The following is a 26882-nucleotide window of genomic DNA, read 5'->3' on the forward strand; positions in this document are numbered from 1 at the left end:
GCGTAGACCAAGGTCTGATGACTGACAGTTCCCCCACCATCTTACAACTAAGCCTGATTTGAAGGGGGGAGAAGTATGTTACTATTTCTTTATGGCACAACTGGGCAACCTGCAATCTGACCCACTTTTATGTGGCCTCTAACATCCCCTGAAGTCGCTCCATTTCCCCACGTAAATTGCTTCTTGCCTGTTAGCTTCCTACTTTTCCTGACTTCTAAAAATATTTTGCCACTCTTTCTTTGACGTTTCAGAGCAAATGCAAAAGGACATCATTTCATTTGATAAAAAATAATGGATCGTTTTTAAAATCCATTTTTTCTTGGAGAAAACAACTTCCCAAACCACCAAGTTATAAATATAATATATACCCCATCTATGTGCCCACCAGTCCTACCAGTCAATAGATGGTAGATTGTGTCCTCCCTAAAAGAGGGCACGTGTTGCGGTGAGATCTGGAGATTGACTTCTTGGCTGTGGGTGGGTCCACTGGATAGCCACAACACCTGATAGGTAGGTCCCTCGATGCTGGTTTTCAATCTGGCCAATGGGGTTGCAATCTAAACTGATCGAAGGACCTATAAAAACCCATGCACATGACCCAGAGCTTCCTCTTTTGGCTTGTGCATCGGAACACCCACCCACCTCTCCCTAATTTTAGGGCCTTTTGCGATTGACCTTGCTATGCCGTCGTGTGTCGTCTGTCGTTGGAACTGGGGCACGGCAGGAATTTTCCCACTTGGCTGATTGGCTGTTGCCATTTGGGTTCCACCTGCCGCGTAGCAAGTCGTCACAACTTGTAAGGTTGCGGATAAGCATTGGTTCATGTGATAAGGATGGGAGAAGGGTCTCACCATCCCTATGTGAAGGGTATTCCGTTAAAGGAATCCAGGGACTCAACTTAGATTGGCCAACCCCTGAAAAGGGGTTGTGCCCGTGCCTGAGTCCAGGGGAGCATTTGGGGAGTGAAGAGAGTCTGCTCCCAGGTTTTTCACCTTCCTCAGGAGTTCACTCTTGGCTGACCTATGATAGAGCTCTGGGTCAGTGCTACCTGCAAGGATGTAGGGAGCTAGTCAAACCAGAGCCTATGCAACCACTCACTTTTCTGTAATCATAAAGTTGTGGCCTAAATTCTGCCAAAAACCAAAACTAAAATTTGAGTCAAATGTATCTTTATTTAGGAATTAGGAGGGAGGTCTCTGGGTCTGAACACGCAATCCACCTTATGGCACAGGATAATCAGTGGGTGTCTCCTTTATGGGGGAGAAAGGCTTTTATTTTTCTGACACGGTGATTGGAATGAAAAGCTATCATAGTTTGGAAAAAAGTAAGGGGTGTGTGATGTGAGAGAGAGTGAGAGCGAAACAAGAGTTGTGGTGTAATTGAGAGGAAGGAGGGGATAGGGAGGGAAGGAGGGGAAGAGAGAGAGAGCACAAACTCTGAACTAAAGGCTGAGAGTATTTTGTGGTGTACTGTGTCTCCCTCTTATGTGATGAGGCAGATCTGCTGCGTGGTAAGAACATGTTGGCTGCTTACTTCCATGCACACTCTATCTATATATATGTAAAATAAATCTACTATTAAAAATGTCATATGTCCCCAGTGATCTCTCTTCCAAAGGACAAGCCAAACCCAGGGAGCACTGCCACTGAACCTCTTGACACCTGGGGAAATGTGGAACATATAACAATACTGTTCATGGCTTTGGGGACTTCCGGGAGAGAGAAGTGGTGGTTTGGCTATCACTCTGTTAGCGCCTGCTGACAGAAAATAATTATGTGGCAATTGATAATAGACAGATAGTATGACTATTAATCACTCTGGAAATAAGGGTGATCTGGGAATTAACCTCAAAACACTTTGATCAAAGCCGTTTTCCTGCTGTCTGCACCTGGTGGCTTGGAAAGGAGATAGAATGAGCTGGCAAGCTGAGGCGTTGCCATTGTGCCCAAATGCCATGTGGTCACCTGTTATAGGTAAAGAAGATCCACAACTTCTCTATTTAAAAATACTTCTGGGGCAAAGAAAACAGTAACAAGATACCCCTCCATCTACAATCTCAAAATCTGTAAGCACTGTCTTCCATCACTGAAGAAAAACAGAAAGGAAAAACAGATTGTTAAAGTGACTAAAGCAGAACAAAAAGTCTTATTTATGGTTGTGAATGAGGAGAATCCCTGTGTGAAAAATCTTTGACCATTTTCTGTTTCCTGCCACTAAAGAAGTGAAAAAACCGAAATTAAAATGGCTATCAGTAGCTGTGGGAAAGGAATTTTCTTTGAGATAAGTTGCAGCTGTGATTTTAAGGTAATAGTAAATGTTACGGTAATAATATCCAGAACATCAATAGCATCCAGTATGATAAAGGTACTTTTGGATCACCCAATGACTGTTGGTATTGTTCAGCAGTTGATGGCTGAACAATTAAAAATAATCAGATCAATGTTTGATGAAGAAAATGGGCCAAAGAGATATGCCCTTTTAAAATATGCTTTTTTGGGGGTCTATTCAGTTGCTGTTTTTACTTTTATTATGTATTTTGTGATTTTATATCTTGATTTTATTCTGTGAACTGCCCTGAGACCCCCGGGTATAGGGCGGTATATAAATTCAATAAACAACAACAACACCACAGAAAATGGAAATGGGGAATACTCAGAGGCTCCAAACCAAACTGATGAAAAGTTGGCATGACTGGAACATAAAATAGTTAAACTGAAGAAACAAATGGTGATGCTGAAATGCAAATGAGTTCCATTCAAGGATTTGGAGGAGAAGGAGAATATAAAATCATAAATGGTAAAATGGAGAATTATTTGGATATGGTATTGATGGAACTAAGTGGGGGGGGGGAGTTTTGGGAAAACTTCAGTCCTGCCCTTCTAGCAGAAAGAAAGTATTCTGAATATGATCTGGAGCAAATTCAGAGAATGATGCTATTAAAGTTATGGTACTCTCTCTAGAAAAAGACTGGAAAAAAGGGAAATAGAAGGTCCAATGGAGGAGATCAGGATACTATCATAAACACAACAGGAAATGGAAATACAAGAAGTGGTACTGAACATATGGAACTAAACATGAACTAATGGACATATGGGGGGGATATACAGAATATTGGCCCAATGTGTGATCACAGTGGAGAGTAATGTTGATGAAAATTAATGAATGTAAAGTTAAAAGGAAAAATAGAGTTGACATTTATTGATAGAAATAACCATTCGAGAACCCATGTTGGAATTTTCATGGGAAAAGAAATGAATGATTCTGACACACCTTGACTTAAAAGAAATATTGTTTAACAGAAAGTAGAGAACATGGATGTTAGCATGGACTGGATGTTTTAAATCTTTATTTTTTTTTTAATGTAACAGACAGATGGAAAATTGGAAGTCTTCTTTTTGTATGTTTTTCTAATATTTTTGTCTACTTTACTTTATTTCTTTTTCTTCTCTTTCTTTCTTCTGTTTCTCTTCTTTCTTTTTCTTCTTTCTCTTTGGAATCCTATATTTGGGGCTTTTATTCAGGTCCAGAGATTGTATACTCATGGGGGTGGCAGATGGTCAACGGAGGACCCTGGCTGAGAGACAGGTGAACATTGTGTCCCAAGGTGAGAGGCTGAGAGGAGAAAGGAAAGACCCCAGGTGATAGCTGGGAGAGGCTACTGTCCTCTGTGGGTAGCAAGAGCTAAGAAATACTTTTAAGTGAGGACTCTACTTATTTGATTTGTGTTTTTTGTAGTTGTAATTTTACTGCAGTATTGGTGCAAACAACAGTAAGGCTGCAGAAACACATGGTAGTTTAGTTGCAGAAAGGTAGGAGGCTACATCAAAGCACAGAAATAAGGATAATAAGTGACAACAGGAAAGCAAAGCCATGAGTTTACACACTAATGCCCAGTATTCACTTTGTTCATCCTAAATGAAACTTCAGAGGGAATTCAAGACAAGTGTTCCAGGTCGCTGAAAATGAAGGAAGAAAAGCAATGCCACCCACCATCCCTGCAGCTGCGCCCCCCCCAATTGCTATTTTAGGATGCAGAAGGGGAGGAAAATGGCAAGTAAATGAACCAAGGCTAAAACACGGGAGGAAATCACATTGGACCCAGTGGGCCTTGCTTTTCTGCAACAATGCAGAATAATAGTGTATCCATATTTGCATCCCATGACCACTGGATATTTTTTAATGAGCAACCTCAAGCTACTAGAATGTTTTTCCAGCTTTCCAATGTACACAAGTTACCATCGCTGGCATGTTGGAGACTGCCTTGATTCTGTTTTTGTCACACCGTTTTCAGATATCCATTCCCCCAGGCAGGTGACTTATTTAACCCTAAATTGGCATTTCTCCCTGTTTCAACCCTGCTGCCCTTGTCCTCTCGAAAGCCTCTTGTAACTTCTGGTCATATCCCTCTTCGGTTATGCCCAGTCAAGATCCCTCTGCACACAGTCACATGTGCCCACAGGCCAGAGACTTACCATACTCGAATTTGGAGCACATCAGAAGAGGTTCAGTGCAGAAAATGTAAGTTCACCTAGCTGAATTTATCACAGAATCAAAACAAAGTTTATCCCTCCTATTTGAATCAGGCATATAGGAAGAGTATATTAAATGTGCTATCTCCATTATAACATCAACTGATAAGGAAGCAAAAACTGAAAAAAGTACCCCCATTTTCCTGGAGTTAATCAGATACCAGGATCTTTTAAGATATCCTGAAACGTTTTGCCCTAGGCCAAGCTAAACTAAATCACTTAATCTAGGAGGGTACTGCATATAAAAGCAAAGTTAGCTTATAGAATAGTTTCCCCAGGGAACAAACAGCCTGTTTTCTTAGCACTCTTATTCATGCCAAGTTTTGATGTAATGACAAACTCCACCACAAAAGGACTCGCGCTTCCACAGAGCTAGAAAAATTTACTGGCAAATCTAAAGGTCAAAAAATTAATAGAAGAAAACTCAACTCAGCCCAGAACAGGTGCTGAGAAGTTTTCACAGCAAAAAGGATAAAAGGTTATAGGCATTTTTAATGGTTACCTAAAAACAAAAGAATCTGTAGTTCAGACGCATTTAAATATCATCTCCACCTCTAAACTGAAATTGTGGTTTGAACACTGAGAACATTTCATCAAAAGCAACAACTACCTCATATTCTATTAACATTCCTTGATAATAAAAGCACTACAGTACTCTGAACACTATAAAACTTCATACTTCTGTGCCCATAACATTTCATTTCTGCTCCTTGGTGGACTTCTCACACCGGAAAATGAAAGGGGTGATGAGAATACTGTCCCATTAGTTCTCTTGGACTTCTCAGCTACTTTTGAAACCATCAGCCATGGTGACCTTCTGGGTTTTTTATCTGAGTTGAGCTTAGCTGCTGGAGTTTTACAGCGGTTCTGCCGCTTTCCAAAGAAGTAGTTTCAGAAGGTGGTTCTGTGGGGACTTCTGCTCTACCCCCTGACCTTTGGCTTATGGGGTGCTTCAAATCCCCATGTTTTTAATAGGCTTGTTCACACATTTCACTAAAAACCGGCACAAATGATCTCAACACATGTGCAACTGTTTCTGTGAAAGAATGTCCACTTGTTGATTTGTGCAGCTAAATTATTGTGCAGACAGTTACCCAGAAACTCTTTGAATGCTAGGTATGAATAACTGTGCAAGTTTTCCTATGACTGCTCAGGTGGTTGTGGCATCCAGAAGTTTCAGCTCCACTTGGTGAGGTCAGGCCTGGCCACAGTTATCCATCTTCTAGTCATGACCAGCTCATTTATTTCATTGTTAAGAGCATTTCTGTACCACATCCCACATAAAGTCTCGAGGCACTTAAAATATTAAAATACATATCAACATATTAAAATACAGAATGATAATGCAAACAAAAACTAGTAGATCCTTGCAGAAAGGAGGATTTAATCCCTCAGCTATCAGCAGGTGAGCAAAGGGTTAAATCCTGCCTGCCAGGAGAAAGCAAAATTCATCTCCCCCATGCAGTGGTCAATTTTGCCTGCTTGGGAACCACTGAGCAAGGGATTTTGACAGGTGGGCAGAATACCCCACTTGTCAATCATTTGATATCATTGGAGTGACAGGTGGGTTGCCCCACAGGCCTGTGAAAGTTGGCCGATGGGGTCAGATAAGAATCTGGCCCATGGAATCAGAATGTGGCCCACCCCTGACCTACAGCAGTCTCAGGACCATGGAAGGTGGGGAGGAAGACCTTAATTCTTGCCAACAGAAAATCATTTTTCCACAAGGTAATTGGAGGTTTCTATTGAAAAGCAGCTTTGGAGAGACTGTGTCAGGACCATAGCAGAGTATCAGAGAATCACAGAATTATAGAATCGCAGCATTGTTGAGTTTTAAGGAATCCCTAGGGGACATCTAGTCCAACCTCCTGCAACGCAGGAATCTCTACTAAAGAATCCATGACAGATGGCCATCCAACCTCTGCTTAAAAACCTCCAAGGAAGGAGAGTCCACCACCTTCCGAGGGAGTCCGTCCACTGTTGAACAGCTCTTACTGTCAGAAAGTTATTCCTGATGTTTAGTTGGAATCTCCTTTCTTGGTTTGAGACCTACCCTCCACAGCAGGAGAAAACAAGCATACTCCATTTCCTATGTAACAGCCCTTCAGATAACCATCTTCAACGATCATATCACCTCTCCGACACCTATTTTCCAGGTTAAACATAACCAGCTCCCTCAACTGTTTATCATAAGACATGTTTTCCAGGCCCTTTATCATCTTGGTTGCCCTCCTTCGTACATGTTCCATTTTGTTCCCTCAATTCCTACGCTCAATTCATTTATAAAGATGTTGAACAACACCAGGCCCAGGAGAGAACCCTGTTAACTACCTTTTACCATTATTCCAAAGCAACCATTTACATTTACATAACAGAACCCATAAATATTAATTGCGTTCTTGTAGTCATAATGGGATATGGATTTTGGGAAGCTTGCTATTAGGGTTCTGGAAGATCTTAGCTGGGAAAATCTAGCTTTGTGTTTCTGCTACAAACTACAGCTGCTTTGGCAGCTCCCAACTATTCCTGGCATATTACTTCAGAACAGTAATGTTGAGATATTGCTGGAATCATGCCATAATTGAGGAATGGCACTTTTTAAGCTTGCAACTGAGGTCAACCTTGCATAGAATATAATCAGACAGTTAGAGAGAGACTTGTGGGGCCTGAGGGCTCTTTCCATGCCAACTGCAATCAATGGCAAAATCAGCAAATATTTAAGAGGAGGGGAAGCCCCAAGCAGGGATAAATATGAGAGTCAAATCAAAGGCGTCCTCTTCCTCATGCGATTAGAACTGCTTGAAGGAAGGGGAGCGAGCACCAAGCTAGCTTCGCCCTTCCATGACAAATGGAATGTGTATTAGAATTAACCATGTTTCTCACTGCTCTGCAACTTCACTTTCACATTCCAACAAGGGATCTATCTGCACTATACATTTAAAGCAGCACCACACCAATTTAAACAGCCGTGGGTTCCCCCAAAACAATCCTGGGCACAGTAGTCTGCTAAGGGTGCTGAGAGTTGTTAAGAGACACCCCCCCCCTGCGGAAATGACTGGCAGAATCCGAGACCAGGGAGAAGAGTCGGTGGAAGAAGACTGGAAAAAGTTTAAAGACTATTTACAGAAGTACTGTAAAATTAATGAATGTTAGAAAAATGTTGGAATGAAGTTATATGGCTTTAGTAGAAATGTTATAAGGAATTAAGTACAAATAGATTATTAGTGTATTAAAGGAAAATAAGGTTAGAACATGTTAAGATAATTATAGGACAGAAAACAGAGGAAGATGGAAAGGAATTGCTGAAACAATTAACAGAAGTGGAATACAAAAAGGGAGGTGTGAGGAGGTCATTGAAACAAGTGAATGAAAGAAAAGATATTGAAATTGTTTGATGTGTTTTAAACTGTCTTTGTTTTGTTTTGTTAGTTTAATGTGTTAGTGTTATGTAGTGTTTTTGTTTTTGTATTGTATTGTACTGTTTATTTTTTTTGTAGTGTTTAAACTGTTGAAAAAGTAATAATTTTTTTTTATTTTTTTTTAAAAAGAGACACCCCGCCCCCACTCCCAGAGTCGTGTAACTATCACTCCTTCTTTCCACACAACTCTGGGAATTGTAGCTTTGTGGCAGAAATTCTATAAATCGCTGCATGTGCTCAATGACTTCCATGAGGGCAATGGAACACCCTCTCCTTCTCCAACCCTTTCTCTTGATCCATGTAGTTAACACATGCTTATGTCCAGTAGAATCTGTACTGAAGAGAACTACTATAATGTTTATCCAACCCAGGATCTCAAATCCTGATCCCGTCTGCACTATACATCCTGCCAATTTAAGAAGTCATGCCCCCCCCCCCCAAGAATGCTGGGAGCTGTTAAGTGCTATTAAGGGCACTGTTAGAAATTAGCCAAGCGCTGGGAGCATTTTGCCACTGGCGGGGTTCTAATTGAGACCATATGGAGATCTCAGGATGTCAGGCTGCTGACTGACATCTGGCTAGCCCCTCCAGTTTTCTTAAGCAGCTAAGCAGAAGGGCTTATTTATTGCATGTACAGTGGTACCTTGGGTTACAGATGCTTCAGATTACAGATGCTTCAGGTTACAGACTCTGCTAACCAAGAAATAGTACCTTGGGTTAAGAACTTTGCTTCAGGGTGAGAACAGAAATTGCGTGGCGGCGGTGCGGTGGCAGCGGAGGCCCCATTAGCTAAAGTGGTGCTTCAGGTTAAGTACAGTTTCAGGTTAAGAATGGACCTCCAGAACGAATTAAGTTCTTAACCAGAGGTACCACTGTATAGCCCACTTTTTTCTCCAAGGGGTACATGGTTCACACCCCTCCTCAGTTAATCTCTACACTGACCCTGAGAGGTAGGTAAAGAGGCTGTGACTGTCCCAAGGTCAGTGAGCTTCATGACTGAGTGGGGATATGAACACTGATCTCTCAGGTCCTAGTGCGACACTCTAACCACTACATCACACTGGCTTCCTATAGTACTTCTGCTATATAGATTAAGTAGGCAAATAAATTAATATATATATATATATATTTTAAAAAATGACACTTACAGAAGGATCTGAAATATTTGACTTATAACTTGAATTAGTTTTATTCTGTAATGTTTTATTTGATGTTTTAAGGTGCTGTAAACTGCTTGGAATTTTTACCTTTAAAATCTAAAGTGGCATAGAAATGAAACTAATAATAATAAAAATAATAAACTCCATGGGAGGGGAGGAATGGTGCCTAGACATACCATTGTGGCGAATGTAACCCAGGTTTAAGGTGCCATTTAGCAATTAGCTTATATATCTGAGTTTCTAACAAACACTAATCAGTGTTAGGATGCGCAGAGTTGTTAAGGCAGAGCTTTCCAAACTGTGTGTCACGACACATTAAGTGTGTCGGTTGCGGTGTGTTTTAGGTGTGTCATGCGAATACTCTCTGAACTCCTCCTAGGGCTGGAAAGGAGTTAATTTAACTTCGGGTTTGCTAGTACAGTTGTACCTTGAAAGTCAAATGGAATCCAATGTGGAAGTCCATTCGACTTCCAAAACGTTCGGAAACCAAAGTTCGGCTTCTGATTGGCTGCCTGAAGCCCCGCCAGACGTTGGGCTTCCAAAAATAGTTCGCAAACCAGAACAGTCACTTACAGGTTTGTGGCGTTCGGGAGCCAAAATGTTTGAGAACTAAGCTGTTCAAAAACGAAGGTATGACTGTAAAACTGAAGTACTGTGTCGCAAAATGATGCACGTCTAAAAAGTGTGCCACCAACATGAAAAGTTTGGAAAACTCTGTGTTATGGAGACCCCTATACAGTGGTACCTCGGGTTAAGTACTTAATTCGTTCCAGAGGTCTGTTCTTAACCTGAAACTGTTCTTAACCTGAAGTACCACTTTAGCTAATGGGGCCTCCTGCTGCTGCCGCACCGCCGGAGCACGATTTCTGTTCTTATCCTGAAGCAAAGTTCTTAACCTGAAGCACTATTTCTGGGTTAGCGGAGTGTGTAACCTGAAGCGTATGTAACCTGAAGCGTATGTAACCTGAAGCGTCTGTAACCCGAGGTACCACTGTAATAGAATCACAGAGTTGGAAGGATCACTGAGAGTCATTCGAGTCTAAACTCTGCAATGCAGGAATCACAACATCGGTTCCCCACCCAATTTGAAGCCATAACAGACCCTGCTTAGCTTTGCAAATATGCTAGCAGTTTTATTGCTCCACCACTTAGTTGGAGAAAAAACCTATTAAACTTCACTCACGTTTTAAAATAAATATTTTTTTCCTTACATATGGATTTTTTTTCTTTAGTTGCTTGTCTTTTTCACTTAAGAGGCTGCTACCTGGGCTACAAAGAAGAATTTACTGGCTTTGTCTTGTGGCGTAATGAGAAGTTGCAAACCTTTATACAACTGATGTGTGTGACATAAGACATATTGTATTACCTGGATAAGAAATTAGAGTAGAAATGAGCATTCATCAGGACAGGGGTGCTTGTAAAGCAGTCCTTTGCAGAACACGTGGGTGGAGTACAGGTAAATTTAAGGTCAAGCCATTTTCAATAAATATCTTATCTGTAGTTCAAGACTCCCAAAATAGATTGCTATGACAAAAGGTGATACACAGAATTGCTCAACGAATTTTTTTTTTTAAAAAAACGTTTCCTGCTGAGACACGGTTCAGCAACTTGGACTATATAAAGGTCTTTATAGAAATCTATTTAATTTTTTCTTTGATTATTAAATAGAAAACTTGGGTGACAAATATAAAATTTACCACTCATTATTCCAAGTCAGACACACGTGTAGCACACTGTGGGTGTTAGAGTAGAATAAAGCTGGTATCCTCAAAGAAGGCCTTTTGACTGTGTAGGGGCATCCAGTAACAGAAAGGTACTGGAAATAAATTTTTGCCCATTCTCACTCCTGTAGGTGGCATGTGGAGGGCTGCAGGGAGAAATTGGCCAAAAAAACCCCTGAAACCTACTTTCTCTCTTCGTCAGCATATGCCTCCTCTGGATCAAAGCTCTTATGTGAGCACAAGGGCATTATTATTATTATTATTATTATTATTATTATTATTATTATTCCTCTACCCATTTGGCCGGGATTGCCCTAGCCACTCTGGGCGACTGCCAACACATATAAAAAATATTATAACACCAAACATTAAGAGCTTCCCAATACAGGGCTGCTTTCAGATGTCTTCCTAAAGTTGTGTAGTTCTTTATCTCCTTGACATCCCACAGGGAGGGCACCACTACCGAGAAGGCCCTCTGCCTGGTTCCCCGTCACTTCACTTCCCGCAGTGAGGGAAGCAACAGAAGACCCTTGGAGCTGGACCTCAGTGTCCGGGCTGGAGAATGGAGGTGGAGACGCTCCTTCAGGTATACAGGGCCAAGGCTGCTGAGGGCTTTAAAGATCAGCATCAACACTTTGAATTATGCTCAGAAACATGCAGTAGCCACCCAAAACTGGTTCAAGTATTGTTGCTGACATTAAGTGGCAGTTCATGCTGATGGTAAAGCTACATGAGCTCCTGACCGAACACCCATTCCTGAACTGTTCTACAATAAATGTTTCCTCACACCTAAAGGAGTAGACCAGAGGTTTTCAATCTTTTAAAGTCCGTGTCTCCCTTGATCAACTACATTCTTTCTGCGACACCCCTGTGGGGCTCAGGAGCCCAGCTATGTCACCCCTAGCCGCAGAGCTGGCAGCTCTCACCCTTTTTTCAAACACCCTCCCTTGTGGAGTGTTCCCTCAGCCTCCTCTCCTCTCGCCTCTCTTGGGAGCCCTCCGGGCAGCTGCTGCCGCCACTCCTAGTCTCTAAGCTCCCCCCCGCCCCAGAGAAAGGTGCCTCTTCACACTGCCCTACAGGGGCCTAGGAAGCACTCTCTGGCCAGTCCTAGAGGCACCATTTGCCCAGGGAGCTTGCAGCCAGGTCTGCTGCAACCAACAGCTATGCAAGCCTTTGGGAGGCAAAGACACGAGAGGGAACCAGGAAAGAGGAACAGAGGCCAGTGTTGCCTGCGGCACCCCTGACTGTCATTCAAGGCACCCCAGGGTGCCACGGCACACTGGCTGAAAACCACCGGAGTAGGCTATGGCCAATAGGTGGCAACTGGAAATGAACGTTTGTGTATTAATGGCCATGAACACTGCAGTGGCCCAGCTCCTTCTGTACCTCTTTATAAACTTACACACGAGAAAGAGGAGTATTTGCTATTGCATGCAAATGCTTTTTTGGAAAGTGGAATAGCTGAAAGAAATAAGAACGAACGAACAGAATTGTAATTCTTCTATTATTTAGTAACCTTCAGTGACTTTAATATCACTTCAAATCCCTAAAAAACAGGTTAGAAACAAATATTAGCCTTACCAGGATGGCAAAGGAATGGATCAAATTACATTTCAAGGGGAACACTGTATTTTAATTAATGCTACCTAGTGCCTTTACAGACAGCAGTCACCTTCAATGCAGAGTGGGAGTAACAATTACACCTCCTAATCACACGACGTGAATCGGGGAAATAGTCTCCTACAGGACAGCCTATTATGAGGACCACATGGGTATTTGTCTTCTCCTTGTCTTGACATCCAACTCAGAGCACCAAAGCCAACTGTAGAGGCAGAGCCAACACTGGAAGAGGTTTTGAAGGAAATAAATAAAAACTCAGGCCTTGAATTGGGAAAAAATGAAGGGGGGGGGGGAATCCTAAAGTGGCCATCTTGTGAAGGTTTTCGCTCACTATGCAAGTGTGCAAAACTTTACTAGAGTCAGCTACAGGTGTCATTTGTGCATTGCCAAAAAAAAACAAAAAACAAAAACCAGAGAGGAAATGCATGAACCAACCAAAGAAAAGCACACAGATTTGCAAAAATAAAATAAAATGGTATGTGCTAATAAACATAAGTGCATGTATTTGTGTTCATGCACACATAAGTATGTATATTTGTGTGTTCATGCACAAACTTATTGAAATAATTCTCACAGAATCACAGAGTTGGAAGGGACCCTGAGGATCATTTAGTCCAACCCCCTGCAGTGTAGGAATATGCAGCTGACCCTTAAGAGGATTCGAACCTACAGCCTTGGTGTTATCAGTACTGCACTCTAACCAATTAAGCTTTGCTACAAAGCATAGTGGTATTGTATGATCAGGGGATAAGCAGGCGAAACCAGAGCAGCGCACGGAAACGCTGTTTACCTTCCTGCCGGAGCGGTACCTATTTATCTACTTGAACTGGGGTGCTTTCAAACTGCTAGGTTGGCAGGAGCTGGGACCAAACAACGTCATGCACACCCCGTCACAGGGATTCGAACCACCGACCTTTCGATCAGCAAGCTCAAGAGGCACAGTGTTTTAACCCACAGCGCCACCTGCGTCCCATACTAATATATATAAGGTATGCTTAATTCAAGGCAGTGGAACTGTTTGGCTTCCTTGACCGTTATCAACTCCCACGTTATCAACTCCTGGCAGCACAGAAGTTTTCTCAAGGACACACTCTTCTGAAGGCTGTTTGCCTTTAATAGTAGGAGATGAAACCTTTTTAAAAAAAAACTTCCAAACTGAGTTGGAAGGGATTATTTCATCTTGTGGAAGATCCGGTCCTGGAATGGCAAGAGTAAACACTGGAGACCCTACAGATCTGGAGCTGCTGTTTCCTCTAAGCCGTGGATAGGAAGCTGTGGGCCTCCGCACGTTTTAGAGTAGACTACAACTTACATCAGCACCAGACAGCATAGCTCATTGCCAGGGATTGTGGGAGTTGTAGTCCAGCAACAACTGGCAGATCACAGGTTCACACCCCCCCCCCAAAAAAAATAGGCAAGTAACTTTCTATTAAAAGTCCCCTCTTCCTAGATGGTAACTGTGATAGGCTTTATAAAGACTGCTTTCGTAATTTCTCATTCCACAAAGCTCATTCCACACGAGGTTCAACAGGCCCCCCACATTTCACGAAAAGAACAGGAATTGAAAGTTTAGCAGAAAGGAAGATTTGGCAGCAGCTGTGGCAGCAAACCTCAAAATGAGGCAAATCAGGCTCAAGCCCAAATTCTGAAGGGTCTGGGCTTGCCTGGAGTGAATATTTTTGAGCTGGGAAAGTTCACTTTCTGAACTTCCCCCATAGTTGAACTTTGCGTCCTTTACTAAAAATTGTAATTGCAAATTTGGAATAGAATACAAAGGAAGAGTCACATTTGCCAGCCATAAAGTTTACTCTCCCATGATACTTTGTCTTGAGAAGCTTTGGTTTCCACGAGGAGTATGAAAGCAAATTTGGTCCCCCCCCCCTTTTATTATTTTAAGTTGAAATTTATCCTAATCAAATAAAGAGATAATCTCCAAAGAACCTCTTTGTGCAGGCAAAGTTGGAACGAACACCTCCTAACCCACAGCAATCTGAATATCTTTCACACAAGAAACTCTGTTGACAAGAAGCATGCTGAAATGTGGACACATCATATATTAGAGAAGAAGATATAAAGTACACCATACTGGTAAAGAACTATTTAAAAATGCATTAAAGAAGCTGTGTTAAATACAATGCTAATTAGAGATTAAGATGGCTTTTACTCGCAGGCACCCTTTAATCACTTATATTTACTTTGCACAGCACCTTTACTTTTATTTACTTCTTCTGCATCAAATGAGGGGAACAAAGCAGCTCTATCATCTGTACCTTAAAACGTCTGCGTGTGTATCATTAGGGCACACTGCAGGACTCCTCAGAAACACAGCATTGTATAGTTGGAAGGGAAATAGGCAACGGTAGTGAATAAGTCTACTGCTGCTACCTCTTTAAACAGCATTAATTCAAGAGTCTGGATGAAGTCTGGACAGGTGGACAACCATAAATTTCTGCATATTACATTTCTACATACTTTTTGCCTACTTTCTGCAAGCTACCCAGGAGGGAGTTGCACTGATGCCAGACAAGGCAGATCAGGAATTGCTGGTCGATGTTAGACAAATAATGAAGGGAGCTTCTGCTTTGAATGCAGAAGATCCCAGGTTCAATTCATGGCATCACCAGGGAGAACCAGAAAAGAATCCTTCCTGAAAGCAGGAACGAGAGCAGCTGCCAGTCAGTGTAGACAATACTGAGCTAGATGGACCAGTGGTCTGGCTCTGTGTAAGGCAACTGTCTATGTTTCCCCTCTCCACTATTATTTATGGTACCATATCATATATATGGACGTGGGTGGCGCTGTGGGTTAAACCACAGAGCCTAGGACTTGCCGATCAGAAGGTTGGCGGTTCAAATCCCTGCGACAGGGTGAGCTCCCGTTGCTCGGTCCCTGCTCCTGCCAACCTAGCAGCTCGAAAGCACGTCAAAGTGCAAGTAGATAAATAGGTACCGCTCTGGCGGGAAGGTAAACGGCATTTCCGTGCGCTGCTCTGGTTCGTCAGAAGCGGCTTAGTCATGCTGACCACATGACCCGGAAGCTGTATGCTGGCTCCCTCGGTCAATAAAGCGAGATGAGTGCCGCAACCCCAGAGTTGGCCACGACTGGACCTAATGGTCAGGGGTCCCTTTACCTTTACTATCATATATATGTTCCCTGAAATCAGTGCTATTTTTCTAGAAGAAGAGGCTCCAGAACTCAGCACAAACACTTCCCTTGTTCTCTTAGAATGATAATGGCGTCCACCTGAGAGGTGCCAGAACTGAGTTCTGGCGAATACTGGCTCGAAAAAAGTCTTGCCTGGAATAGATATATCTCACTGCTTATTCAAGTTGCCTCGTTCTTCAAATTGTGATAAAACTTGAGTGTATGTCATGAGGAGGGCAACAGATCTCCCATCTCGTTTTATTCATTTTTTTATTTCCCTCAAAAGTAATGTGTTTTCTAAGCGAGGCTTTTCATGCTCCGACCTTGGCATCCACCAGGACCATACTGTGATTTATATTGAGAATTCCAAGCCTCATCTAATCTTATAAATAAATGTAAAATGTATAAAACAATTACCCTAGAATAAAATTGAATTTTATCTCTCTGTAATCAGTTTTTGTCTATGCTACAAATTTCTGTGTTTGAATACAATTCAAAAATTAATAACAGACATAATTTATTTTCTGACTTTTCATTACTGTGACATTTTAGCAATTTTTTATATATATACACAGGCTTAAATTTTATCTAGGGCTTCAACCCCACAGTTTATTTTTAGCCATGGGGCACTCTTCTGGAATTTCTATTTAAGGAATATGCTTGTTCAAGAAATACACTTCCCATTTACAAACCAAAATATACAGCATAATGAAATGGAGGGAGGGGAGAAGGCTTTGCTACAATGTAAAGATAGATTAAGGAGGGGAAGTGTTGCGTTGCATGTCAACGATCCAAGGACTTATGTGTTCTTTTGATGTTGGCTGCAAGAAGTCAAGTTTAGTGGGCAATAACATAGAAAATTATAGTAAAGTTACTGTGTGTGTCTGCTATTTGCTTGTATGTTTTTTTATACTATTTTATGCTTGTATGTATATTTTATATTGTATAATATTTTATTTTATACTGCTTGTATGTTTTATCATTGTTTTCTTTTAACGGGGTATTATAGCTACACTCAAGTGTTGTGTGCTCCTCCATCCACTTTTCTTAAACAGGTAAAATATATGCTTGGCTTTTATGGTTTTGGTCCCAGATATGGCTAGGCATATGACCATCATAAGTGGCAATCATAAAGCCTGTCCAGTTTGCATTCTCCACCTCTTATTTCATGCGACAGAAGCTAAAAGCTAGCCTCTAACTCTTGATATCTCTTTGCCTTTGATCCTGAAGGCCATTCAGCCATACACTTATCTTTACAGTCTGTTAACCTTCATATGACTATTTAAATATTGTTATGGCTGCTGTAGGGGTTAGTAAATTGTTATGTAAAGTGAATATGTAATGTGAATTGTTATGTAAAGGTGTTAGTGAATTGTTATGTTTCCAGTGTTGTGAGCTGCTTTGAGCATGGCAAACCACAGGAAAGTAGCATTTGCCACTGGGGATGGTTGCTTCAGCCTGCCTTCCTCACCTTCCACCTATAAGGTTTTTTCCGGTTTTTAAAAATTATTATTTTAAAAATTGCTTTACTATTGAATTGATGTTTTTTTTAAAAAAAAAGTCCCGTCCCCCCGCCGCCGCCTACTGCTCTGGAATCCACTTGTCAGATGAAGCTGAAAATGTTCAAAACCAAACCAAATAGGAGCATTCATAAGGGAGCTGTCTGCCAGAAAAACTGATGGTGCTTTCTGACATTTAAAGTCTAGGCATAAAAGTTGTGGGATGAAGGGAGATTTGGTAGGCACTACTGCCATTAGCAATGGAGCTACCGGTACTTTGGATGTGAAGGTTTGGGGGATTGTGAGTTGACTTACTGGTAAGCATATGCTCAGTTAAATTTTTGACGAACTGCTAATTATTGGATTGGAAGTGTTACGCTGCAGGGGTTGCAATTGTTGTTACTTATTATGGCTATTGCACGTCAACTGTTTTCTGTGAACCGTTTTGATAGGAAGTGTATTTGTGAAAAATGTGGCACGTAAATAAATTGCCTGTGACTACACAAAATATGAGTGATTGTGATGGTAAGCAAGTGAGCTGTATGTCACTCTGAAATAGGAGTTAGGGCCTGAAGAGAATTTATAGATAGTACTCAGCAGTATTGAGACTGGCTTATGTGCACTGAAAGGCGAGTCAAGACTTCTGTCCTTTTCTTTTTTAGTCACATAGCTACTTTTTCTATAAAGCCAAGTTTCCCAAACTGTGGTCCACAGACAGGTAATCCATGGTATTTCCATAAATATATATTTAAAATCCATACACTGTCTAGCACAGACCATTACAATTGCTACAGCAGGCAGAAAAACCATTAAGTGGTCTGCTAAGGCCCTCTGCCATTTCTGGAAGTGGTCCATGGCTGGGGAAGAGTGGGGGAACTACTGTTCTAAAGCATATAAGAAACAAGTTATGATGGGACATTTGTCCAGGTCCATCCAATTAAAGATGCAGTACCTCAATCTCATAGGGCGGATTCTAGGGGGGGGGGGAATTACATTGGGCTTTGTCCACAGAAAGTTAGGTGCATCTAAATTTTGCTTAAGAAATTGCACTTGAAATCATACAGAGTTAACACCTCAACTCTTGAACATGCACAGATTTGTGATAATTTAGGAGTGAATTGAAAGCAGGTTTATCAAATGTCATTTGAACCAGTTGCATCTTAACCCTTCCACTGTACTTTGAAAACTGGGGATGCGGGTGGCACTGTGGTCTAAACCACCGAGCCTCTTGGGCTTGCTGATCGGAAAGTCGGCTGTTCGAATCCCCAGAACAGAGTGAGCTCCCGTTGCTCTGTCCCAGCTCCTGCCAACCTAGCAGTTCAAAAGCCCACCAGCGCTAGTAGATAAATAGGTACCGCTGTGGCAGGAAGGTAAATGGCGTTTCCGTGCGCTCTGGTTTGTATCACGGTGTCCCATTGTGCCAGAAGCGGTTTAGTCTTGCTGGCAACATGACCTGGAAAGCTGTCTGTGGACAAATGCTGGCTCCCTCGACCTGAAAACGAGATGAGCGCTGCAACCCCGTAGTTGCCTTTGACTGGACTTAACCATGCAGGGGTCCTTTACCTCTACCTTTTACTTTGAAAACTGCCCCAACCACCATCAGTACCAACATGCCTCCATCTTTTCAAAATGCAGTGCAGCAAAAGGCGTTGATTGGCCACAGCACAGGACACCAAAGGGATCCAGCAAGGCAAAATGGGGACTAACTGATCAAATCTGCATTCTAAAGGCATTTTGCCCACCAAAGACTCAAAACTACACCAGTACATTGGTTATATCTCCAAGGTCTGATGTGAAGCTTTTATAACGGGAAGCAGGGTACCATATTTGCCCAACAGCAGCCAAATCAGCGCACTGTGCTTTGGAAGGCAAACTATTACTGTGGAATCAGGGTGACAATATTTCTAAGAGAGTTACATGACGGTTAAGGCACTCTTAAGCTAGATTTCATAATTAGAAACTTACGTAATTGGAAATGTTTTGATAGCCACCCTTTAAGAAAGAAACAGGCAAGCAAGCAAGCAAGCAAGCAAACAAACAAACACTGGGGCGCGTGCGCGCGCACACACACACACAGAGCAGTTAGCTGAAGAAATAGTTAAAATTAAAATGCAGCTGAACAACATTGAGGAACAGCTGGTGTAATTCTATGCTTGATGGCAAAGTAATGAAGCTCTTGGTGGCTTGACAAGACAAGCTACAAGCTTGAATGAAATTGTTCAGCTAAAAGAATTAGAATGAAGTTGATGACGGATGCGTTACTGAACATGACAGGGTGTCATCTATTTTAAACAGGATCTTTACTAGGATGTACTGAAAGAAATTTTTCCACTACCGTGAACCCACTAAAGCTTTTTTCAGTAAAATCTTATTGGAGCTTATTCAGACAATAGGCTAGCTCCAACTGTAACTAATTAATTTTTTTTTAAAAAAAGACACTATAATCTATTTTCAGTGCTAATAATTCAAATCTGGGGGGTGGGGTGGGATAACCTGTGTTATTCTTCTATATCCATTCCACGAAAAAGTAACTCTAACTCTTGCTACAACTCATAACTCTGCAGTGCACTCCATTTCTTACCTATAGGGTCTCTCAAAGGGCACATGCTGAAGTTATAATAGCAGATTCCACTCCTCATTAACTAGTAATAGGTAGTTTTAGTACCTATTTCCCTAGATGTTAATGAATAAAGCAGGGTTGGAGAACTTGGGGCTCTGGGTGTGGTCGGGCTCCCAACTCCTATCAGTCCCAGGCAACTCAGCCAATATTGTACCCCAGCAATGCCCGGAGGACCTGCCTGGGCTTTACTTACTGACATGAGCACCTGTTTTCTCCAGTACAAAATAAGAACTCATGCATGCCAAATGCATTTGGATGAACTAAATATTAAGCACTGTACTGTACCCAGGGTTGCAAGACAGTTTGAAAAACTAATCTATAAATTAAGTTTGCACGTGATTAAAAATAGTATGTGACAAAAGCAGCAGACATGTGCAGGATTCCTAGATGATGATGATGATGATGATAATAATAATAATAATAATAATAATAATAATAATAATAATAATTTATACCCTGCCCATCTGGCTGGGTCTCCCCAGCCACTCTGGGCGGCTTTGAACAAAGTATTAAAATACGTGTGACATCACTATAGAAGATGTCTTCTCATGTGAGAAAAGGGAGGCTCTCTCCAATAGTTCTTGCCCCCTGCAGGCTTTATAAGTACATGTAATAAAAAGGGCATGACCTGGGATAGCTCAGTTGGTAGAGCATGAGACTCTTAATCTCAGGGCTGTGGGTTCAAGCCCCAGGCTGGGTGAAAGATTCCTGCGTTGCAGGGGGTTGGGCTAGATGAACCTCGTGGTCACTTCCAACTCTGCAATTCTATGATTTCAACTAAACCTTAAGAAAAACGTCCTGATAGTGTGAGCTGTTTATTAGTGGAAGAGACTGACTTAGATAGTGGTGGAATACTGGTGCTATTTTTGGAGTCCATTCTAAGCCTTGATACCTACCAGAGCAGGTATGAGGAACCTATGGTTCTCCACCATGGCCAGCACTCAGGATGATGGAAGGTGCAGTCCAATATCCCGAGGGCCACAGGTTCCTCCTGCCTCATTTTCATGAACAACAGTTTGCTTTAAGTACTCTTAAAACCTCCCTATTAGTTGTGCAATACTGTACTGCAGAGTTCAAATGAAAAAGAAAATCCATATGGCTAATCTCTGCAAGCCAATAATGTCCAAGTGAGAAGCTCAAATTTATTTCATCCATCAAAGACAACCCGAACAAGGAAAAAGGTACTATTTCAACAGAATTCTAAGTTGCTTTGTTCAATCACTTTGACAAATGTCAAAACATTACCTTTCCCTGCCTTGCATTTAACACTGTTCCTTGAAGCTTGAATGTGTTCGTTTATACTTGCATAAATATCAGTGCAGACTTCTGCAGATTCCTGTTCTGTATGCTGCACAATGACATGACTCAACCAAATCCATAACCTTTGAAAATAAACTTTACACCTTTCTTCTGGGGTATCAGATATAGCTCAGAAGCATAATTACACTACAATAGCACTAGTCAAATCTAGGTCACCTAGACTGTGTGTGACAGACATGAATTACTGGAGTCTCAGCTCAAAGACATTCCCTTTATGACATAGTTGCAGGTTTTTGAAGCTTCACTGCTAATAAGAAATTCCTCCTCACTAAAGTGGTATTATTTTGGCACTGTCTTTGTAATATAGCACTTGATATAAAAAAGATGTCCCATATGTGAAGCAGCAAATTCCAACCCTGCCGGTTCAATGGTTAAATATAATTAATATGATTTCTAAAAACAGCATTGCAAACATAAGTAAATGTCACCAGTTGTACACTTTCATATGAAGGCCTGGAGAGCGTCGCAAATTGGAAGTGTAGACGGGGAATTTCATGCACTTCTCAGTTAATACACATAGCCTCCAAGTGATTGCTGAAGCTACTGGACTGGATCCAGAAAATATTAACCAGAATCCTCCTTATGCTTTCTGCCTCTTCATTCCACTAGAACAGGGGTCAGCAAACTTTTTCAGCAGGGGGCCGGTCCACTGTCCCTCATGCCTTGGGGCGGGGCCAGACTATATTTTTTGGGGGTGGGAAATGAACGAATTTCTATGCCCCACAAATTTCTATGCCCCACAAATAACGCAGAGGTGCATTTAAAATAAAAGCACACATTCTACTCGTGTAAAAAGACCAGGCAGGCCCCACAAATAACCCAGAGGTGCATTTTAAATAAAAGGACACATTCTACTCATGTAAAAAGACGCTGATTCCCAGACCGTCTGCGGGCCGGAATGAGAAGGCGATTGGGCCACATCCGGCCCCCGGGCCTTAGTTTGCCTACCCATGCACTAGAACTCTCTGTCACTTGAAAAGCTACTTCTGAGATGGACAGACCCCTCACAGACTAGCATGGGATGGAGAGGGTGGTTAGTGGGCCAATAATTTAGAAGAATTTGGCAGTGAGGCCTTGTACAAGCAGAATTGCCTTTCCATGTATGCAAGAACCTAAAAAAAGCCGGCTAGATCAGGCCAAAGGCCCATCAAACACAACAAGTGCTATTTTTCTAGAAAAAGAGGTGTCAGAACTTAGCATGAGCATCTTGTTCTCTCAGAATGGCAATGGCGCCCACCTGAGAGGTGCCAGAACTGAGTTCCAGCAGGGGAAAAAGCCCTGATTAGAACACTTGTTTCCACAGCAGCTAACCACGCCACTGAATAGCGATAAAACCACACATTTTGTCAATTTATGCTGGCTCTCAAAACATCTCTTGGAGTCTATGCATATCGCTTGGCAATGCTTGAAATTACCACTATTTCCCCCTTTTATGGGTACCCTCATTACTGGCATTCAGGTGCCAGCTGAAAATCTGGTTCTCGTTCAGGACTTTGCACATTATCACCATGGTTATCAGAATTTGATCTTGTGTTATCTTTTATTGTATTTTTCCCTAGAAATATATGATGGTGTATTGACTTTATTTCAACTTGCTCAGAGATCCTAGGATGAGGGCCAGGAATAAGTAAGTGCTCTTCATTCAATTCACAAAAATGAGGTACCTCGGTTTAAGAACAGTTAGGTTTAAGAATGATTTGGTTTACAAACTCCGCAAAACCGGAAATAGTGTCTTGGTTTGAGAACTTTACCTCAGTCCAAGAATGGAATCGCCTCAGTTTAAGAACAGTTTTGGTTTAAGAACGGACTTCCGGAACGGATTAAGTTCGTAAACCGAGGTACCACTGTACTGTAAGACATACAATTTTGAAATATTTGGCCCAGATATCCCCACTTGTTCCAACAATATTCCTGTGTCTTCATCCTCAACCTGTTAGCCTCCCAAATTTCAAAGGAATGTGCCTCAAGTATGTGATTCTAGACCTAAGACAAGGCGATCAGATACACATTGTTGGCGCATAGCTCCATCTAGTGGCGACAGGTACTATAACCAAAACAAAAAAATTCCTTCCAGTAGCACCTTAAAGACCAACTAAGTTAGTTCTTGGTATGAGCTTTCGTGTGCATGCACACTTCTTCAGATACACACGAAAGCTCATACCAAGAACTAACTTAGTTGGTCTTTAAGGTGCTACTGGAAGGAATTTTTTTGTTTTGACTATGGCAGACCAACACGGCTACCTATCTGTAACAGGTACTATAACATTAGCTTTCATTTTTTTGATGTGTTTCCACACACACATGTCTGGCGAGTGCCTTTGTTTGTGTGTGCTATGTGCAGCGAATGTGGATGTGTGGTCTGCTTGTGTGCTGCATGTACTTGTGCAAATATTGGCTATGCTCACTCTGAGTGTGGCCTTCAAGCTGAAAAAAGCTACCCAACTTGGAATTCAACTTGGAAAATGTCTGTCTGCCTGCTCCCGCCCCCCAATTTCCCCCCTTTTATTTGATGTTTAAAAGCACATTTGGAATTCTGCCTCTTAGAAAAATGAATAAATTCAAATGTCATATTCCAGGTCAGCCACAACAATGTTTATTTGGTGAGTTTCAAAGCCATCTATTCAAATTCATATTTAAAATGTCTCAGTTGCATGAAGTGCAGCAAACAGTGTTTGTGTTTCTTTAGAATGCTATTATAATTTATAGTATAAAGGTAAAGGGACCTCTGGCCATTTGGTCCTGTCGTGGTCAACTCTGGGGTTGCAATATACTGTGCTATAAATTTCCACAGCATCTATCAAGAGTGACTAGTACAAAAGTACAAAAAGTAACAATATTGGAATTTATTCCCATTTAATTCTCCCTTCCCATAAGGCCACAGAAATTTTAAACCAGAACAGTTAGACAAATTTCCCTGGTTATGGGGAAAAGGAAAATAACAGTTTCGAGCTACTAGTATCAGATCTTTGCAAGAACTCACTGCTCCATTTCTTCTTGTATTTGACAGCTACCACTGCCAATATTTTAATCCAGATGGGAGGGGAAACAAACCATTATCTGGTGATTTGATACTCATAAGAATTCTGCTCCTTACCCATTTACTGATGGGTGGATGAGGAATCCAACTTTCTTTCTGTTCAAATTAAATTCACTTGGATTCCCAACCTCTCCTTGTTTTGAATCAAAAAATGATAAGAGAGAGAGAGAACATTCACCCTCCGCTAATTAACGAAAAACAAAACTAAGAATCCTGCAAATTTCCTGCTCATACATGTCTAACTGAAGGCCATAAAATGAAAGAGAAGGAATCATTTATATTCACAGAATAGTTAAAGATGTGGAAGTGAGGAACAACATGGAAGTTGAAGGTCTGTGAAAAACAAGCTTTTGACTTCTTGCACCTTCAAAATACAGTACTGAGCACAAATTGGAAGTGGAAGAAGAGTAGTTTTTTTCCTGGTTTAGACATGCATGCAAAAAACGATTGGAGGAAGATGTCATAGACAATATGTTGTCTGTAGCACCTAATTCAGATTTTAATGGATGCCCGCCTCACTTTGAGAACCATTCTTGCCATTCTTTGCAAAAATTATATTACAATGTGCTTGTTAATTATTCTGAGTTTCTTGTTCAAATCACTTTGAGAACTTCAGTTTAAAAGTCTTTTTAGATTGTAAAAGAAAAAACAAACTATTTTTTTTAAACTTTCTATTTCGTAGTCTTGCCTGTAATGTAATATTTCTTTTGAACACACCAAGGTAACAGAATGCAAGTACAAGTTCAGAACATGATTTTCAAACACCAGCTCAACCTAGACACCTGTTTTCAAGATGGCAAGGACAAATGCACAACACAGTGATGGCATCATCCCACACTATTTAATGGGGAGAAAGTAGGAGAAGGAAAGACAGAAAATACACTATTGTAGTGATCTACTTCAAGAAAGATCTCTGAAATATATTGATCTACTAGCGGTACTTTGTAACTAGAGCAACTATTTCATCATTCCAGCAATTTAATAATAATAATAATAATAATGATAATGATAATAATAAATTTTATTTATATCCCGCCCTCCCCAGCCAAAGCCGGGCTCAGGGCAGCTAACAACACTAAAACAGTGCAACAATATATAAGACAAGACAGCATCTCCCTAAAGAAGTTAAAATTGATCAGGCTAGCTGGTAACTTAACAGGATACATTTCCCCCCTATTCATCTATTTTATTATTATTTTCTTTAACAAAAGGACTCTGGTTTATCTTTCAGCCCCCACCCCTTCCCATTCCTCTAAGCTGTTTTCCTCCAAGAGGGCCTCTGTGAGCCCTTCTAATAATCTGATCAAAGTAACCCCTACCATCTGGAAGTCTCTCAGATCCAGATCCAGTCTGACATGCATGCCAGCATAAAAAGAAAAACAATCAAATTTAGCAGAATATATCACAATTCCAGAGAACGTAACAATCCAGTATGTACAGCAGTACAAGAGCAATAAAAACATAGTTTTTGCTGCAGAATGTGGACATTCCATGCACACTACAGCCTCTCTATTTGTTATGGGAGCGTTTCAAATGGCCTCCCAGCTGGCTTTGAATAACCACATAACCAGTGTGCCATTTGAATTCTTGACAACTATCTGTGCCCAGGAATTATGTGCTGCCTGACCCCACTTCCTTGCTCCCAACATCCCACAGGATACTGTCAAAACTGACTGCAGATGACAAAGCTGTCTGCAAATGTGATATGAAGGCTGGCAACATTCACCTTGCCTTATGGGAATCCTTTCAGACAACCACAGTATCCATATCCATGGTATCCATAGCAGTGACCAGAGGATAAATTAGCACTGGGAGAAGTAAAGAGAGAAGAAACGCCATGATGCACCTGTAGCAACACAGCTGCATGCCTTCATCTGCCCCAACTGCAACAAAACATTTCTCTCTCGTATCAATCTTTGCAGCCACAGGAGGGCCTGTTTTTCACCCCCGAAGGAACACTCTTCCATTGTCTCCTGAGACAGACGGGTGTCAACAAGTAACAATTGAGTTTTTCAATCTATAAGACTTTCAAATGCCTGTGGTGGCCAATAAAGACCTCATGAAAAATAAAGTTATCAGTGACCACTAGTCATAATGGCTATATGCTACTACTTTAGAGACAGAACACTTCTGAATATCACTTGCTGTGGATCACATGCAGGAAAGAGCTATTTTGTGGGCTTCTCATAGGTATCTGGTTGGCTAATGTGAAAACACTATAGTGGACTCGATAGAGCTTTGTTCTGACCCAGCAGGGATCTTACTACTTTCTTACCAAGCAAACCAGAACAGCAGAATCACACTACTCCACCAAATTCATGATCTATTCCCACAAGCACTGAAGTGGGAGGAGGTAATTCAGAGGCTGACACTTTTTGTAAAATGAGATGCCAGGTCTCGGTGGCATCACACTAAACCGAGTGTGAGGTGGGTAAGAGGAAGAAAGCACAATTTTACACGCTGACAGACCAATGGAACTCCAGTTCTCAAACTGTGAATTTAGAAGTCTGTGGTCAAGCTAGACTGGGAGTTGCATTAAATTTTCTTGTGCGGGTAAAAAGGTCATGTCCGAGTCTATCCTGACAATTACTGTTCCACGAAGAATCAGACTTTGAAATACGTGCAGAGATGGAGAGAATGTCGCTACTTTCCTTTTAAACCACTTTGACTGCACAGCCAAAGCGATCTTTAAGCTGAGAACCCTTGAAAACTTACTCCAGACTTTAGAGTCTAAAAGAAACTCAGGTTACTATCAACGTACTGTATTTCTCAGTGAGGGGGTAAGACTAACGGGGATCAACTTTTAATAGGAT

General features: G+C 41.4%; 1 protein-coding gene across 1 annotated transcript in view; it reads right to left on the reverse strand.

Moving 5' to 3' along the window:
• Positions 1–26882, reverse strand: part of MIPOL1 (mirror-image polydactyly 1) — a 189081-nt gene that overhangs the window by 161801 nt on the left and 398 nt on the right. The window lies entirely within an intron of this gene.

Source organism: Podarcis melisellensis (assembly GCF_964234715.1).
Source record: "Podarcis melisellensis genome assembly, chromosome: 1".
Taxonomy (NCBI): domain Eukaryota; kingdom Metazoa; phylum Chordata; class Lepidosauria; order Squamata; family Lacertidae; genus Podarcis; species Podarcis melisellensis.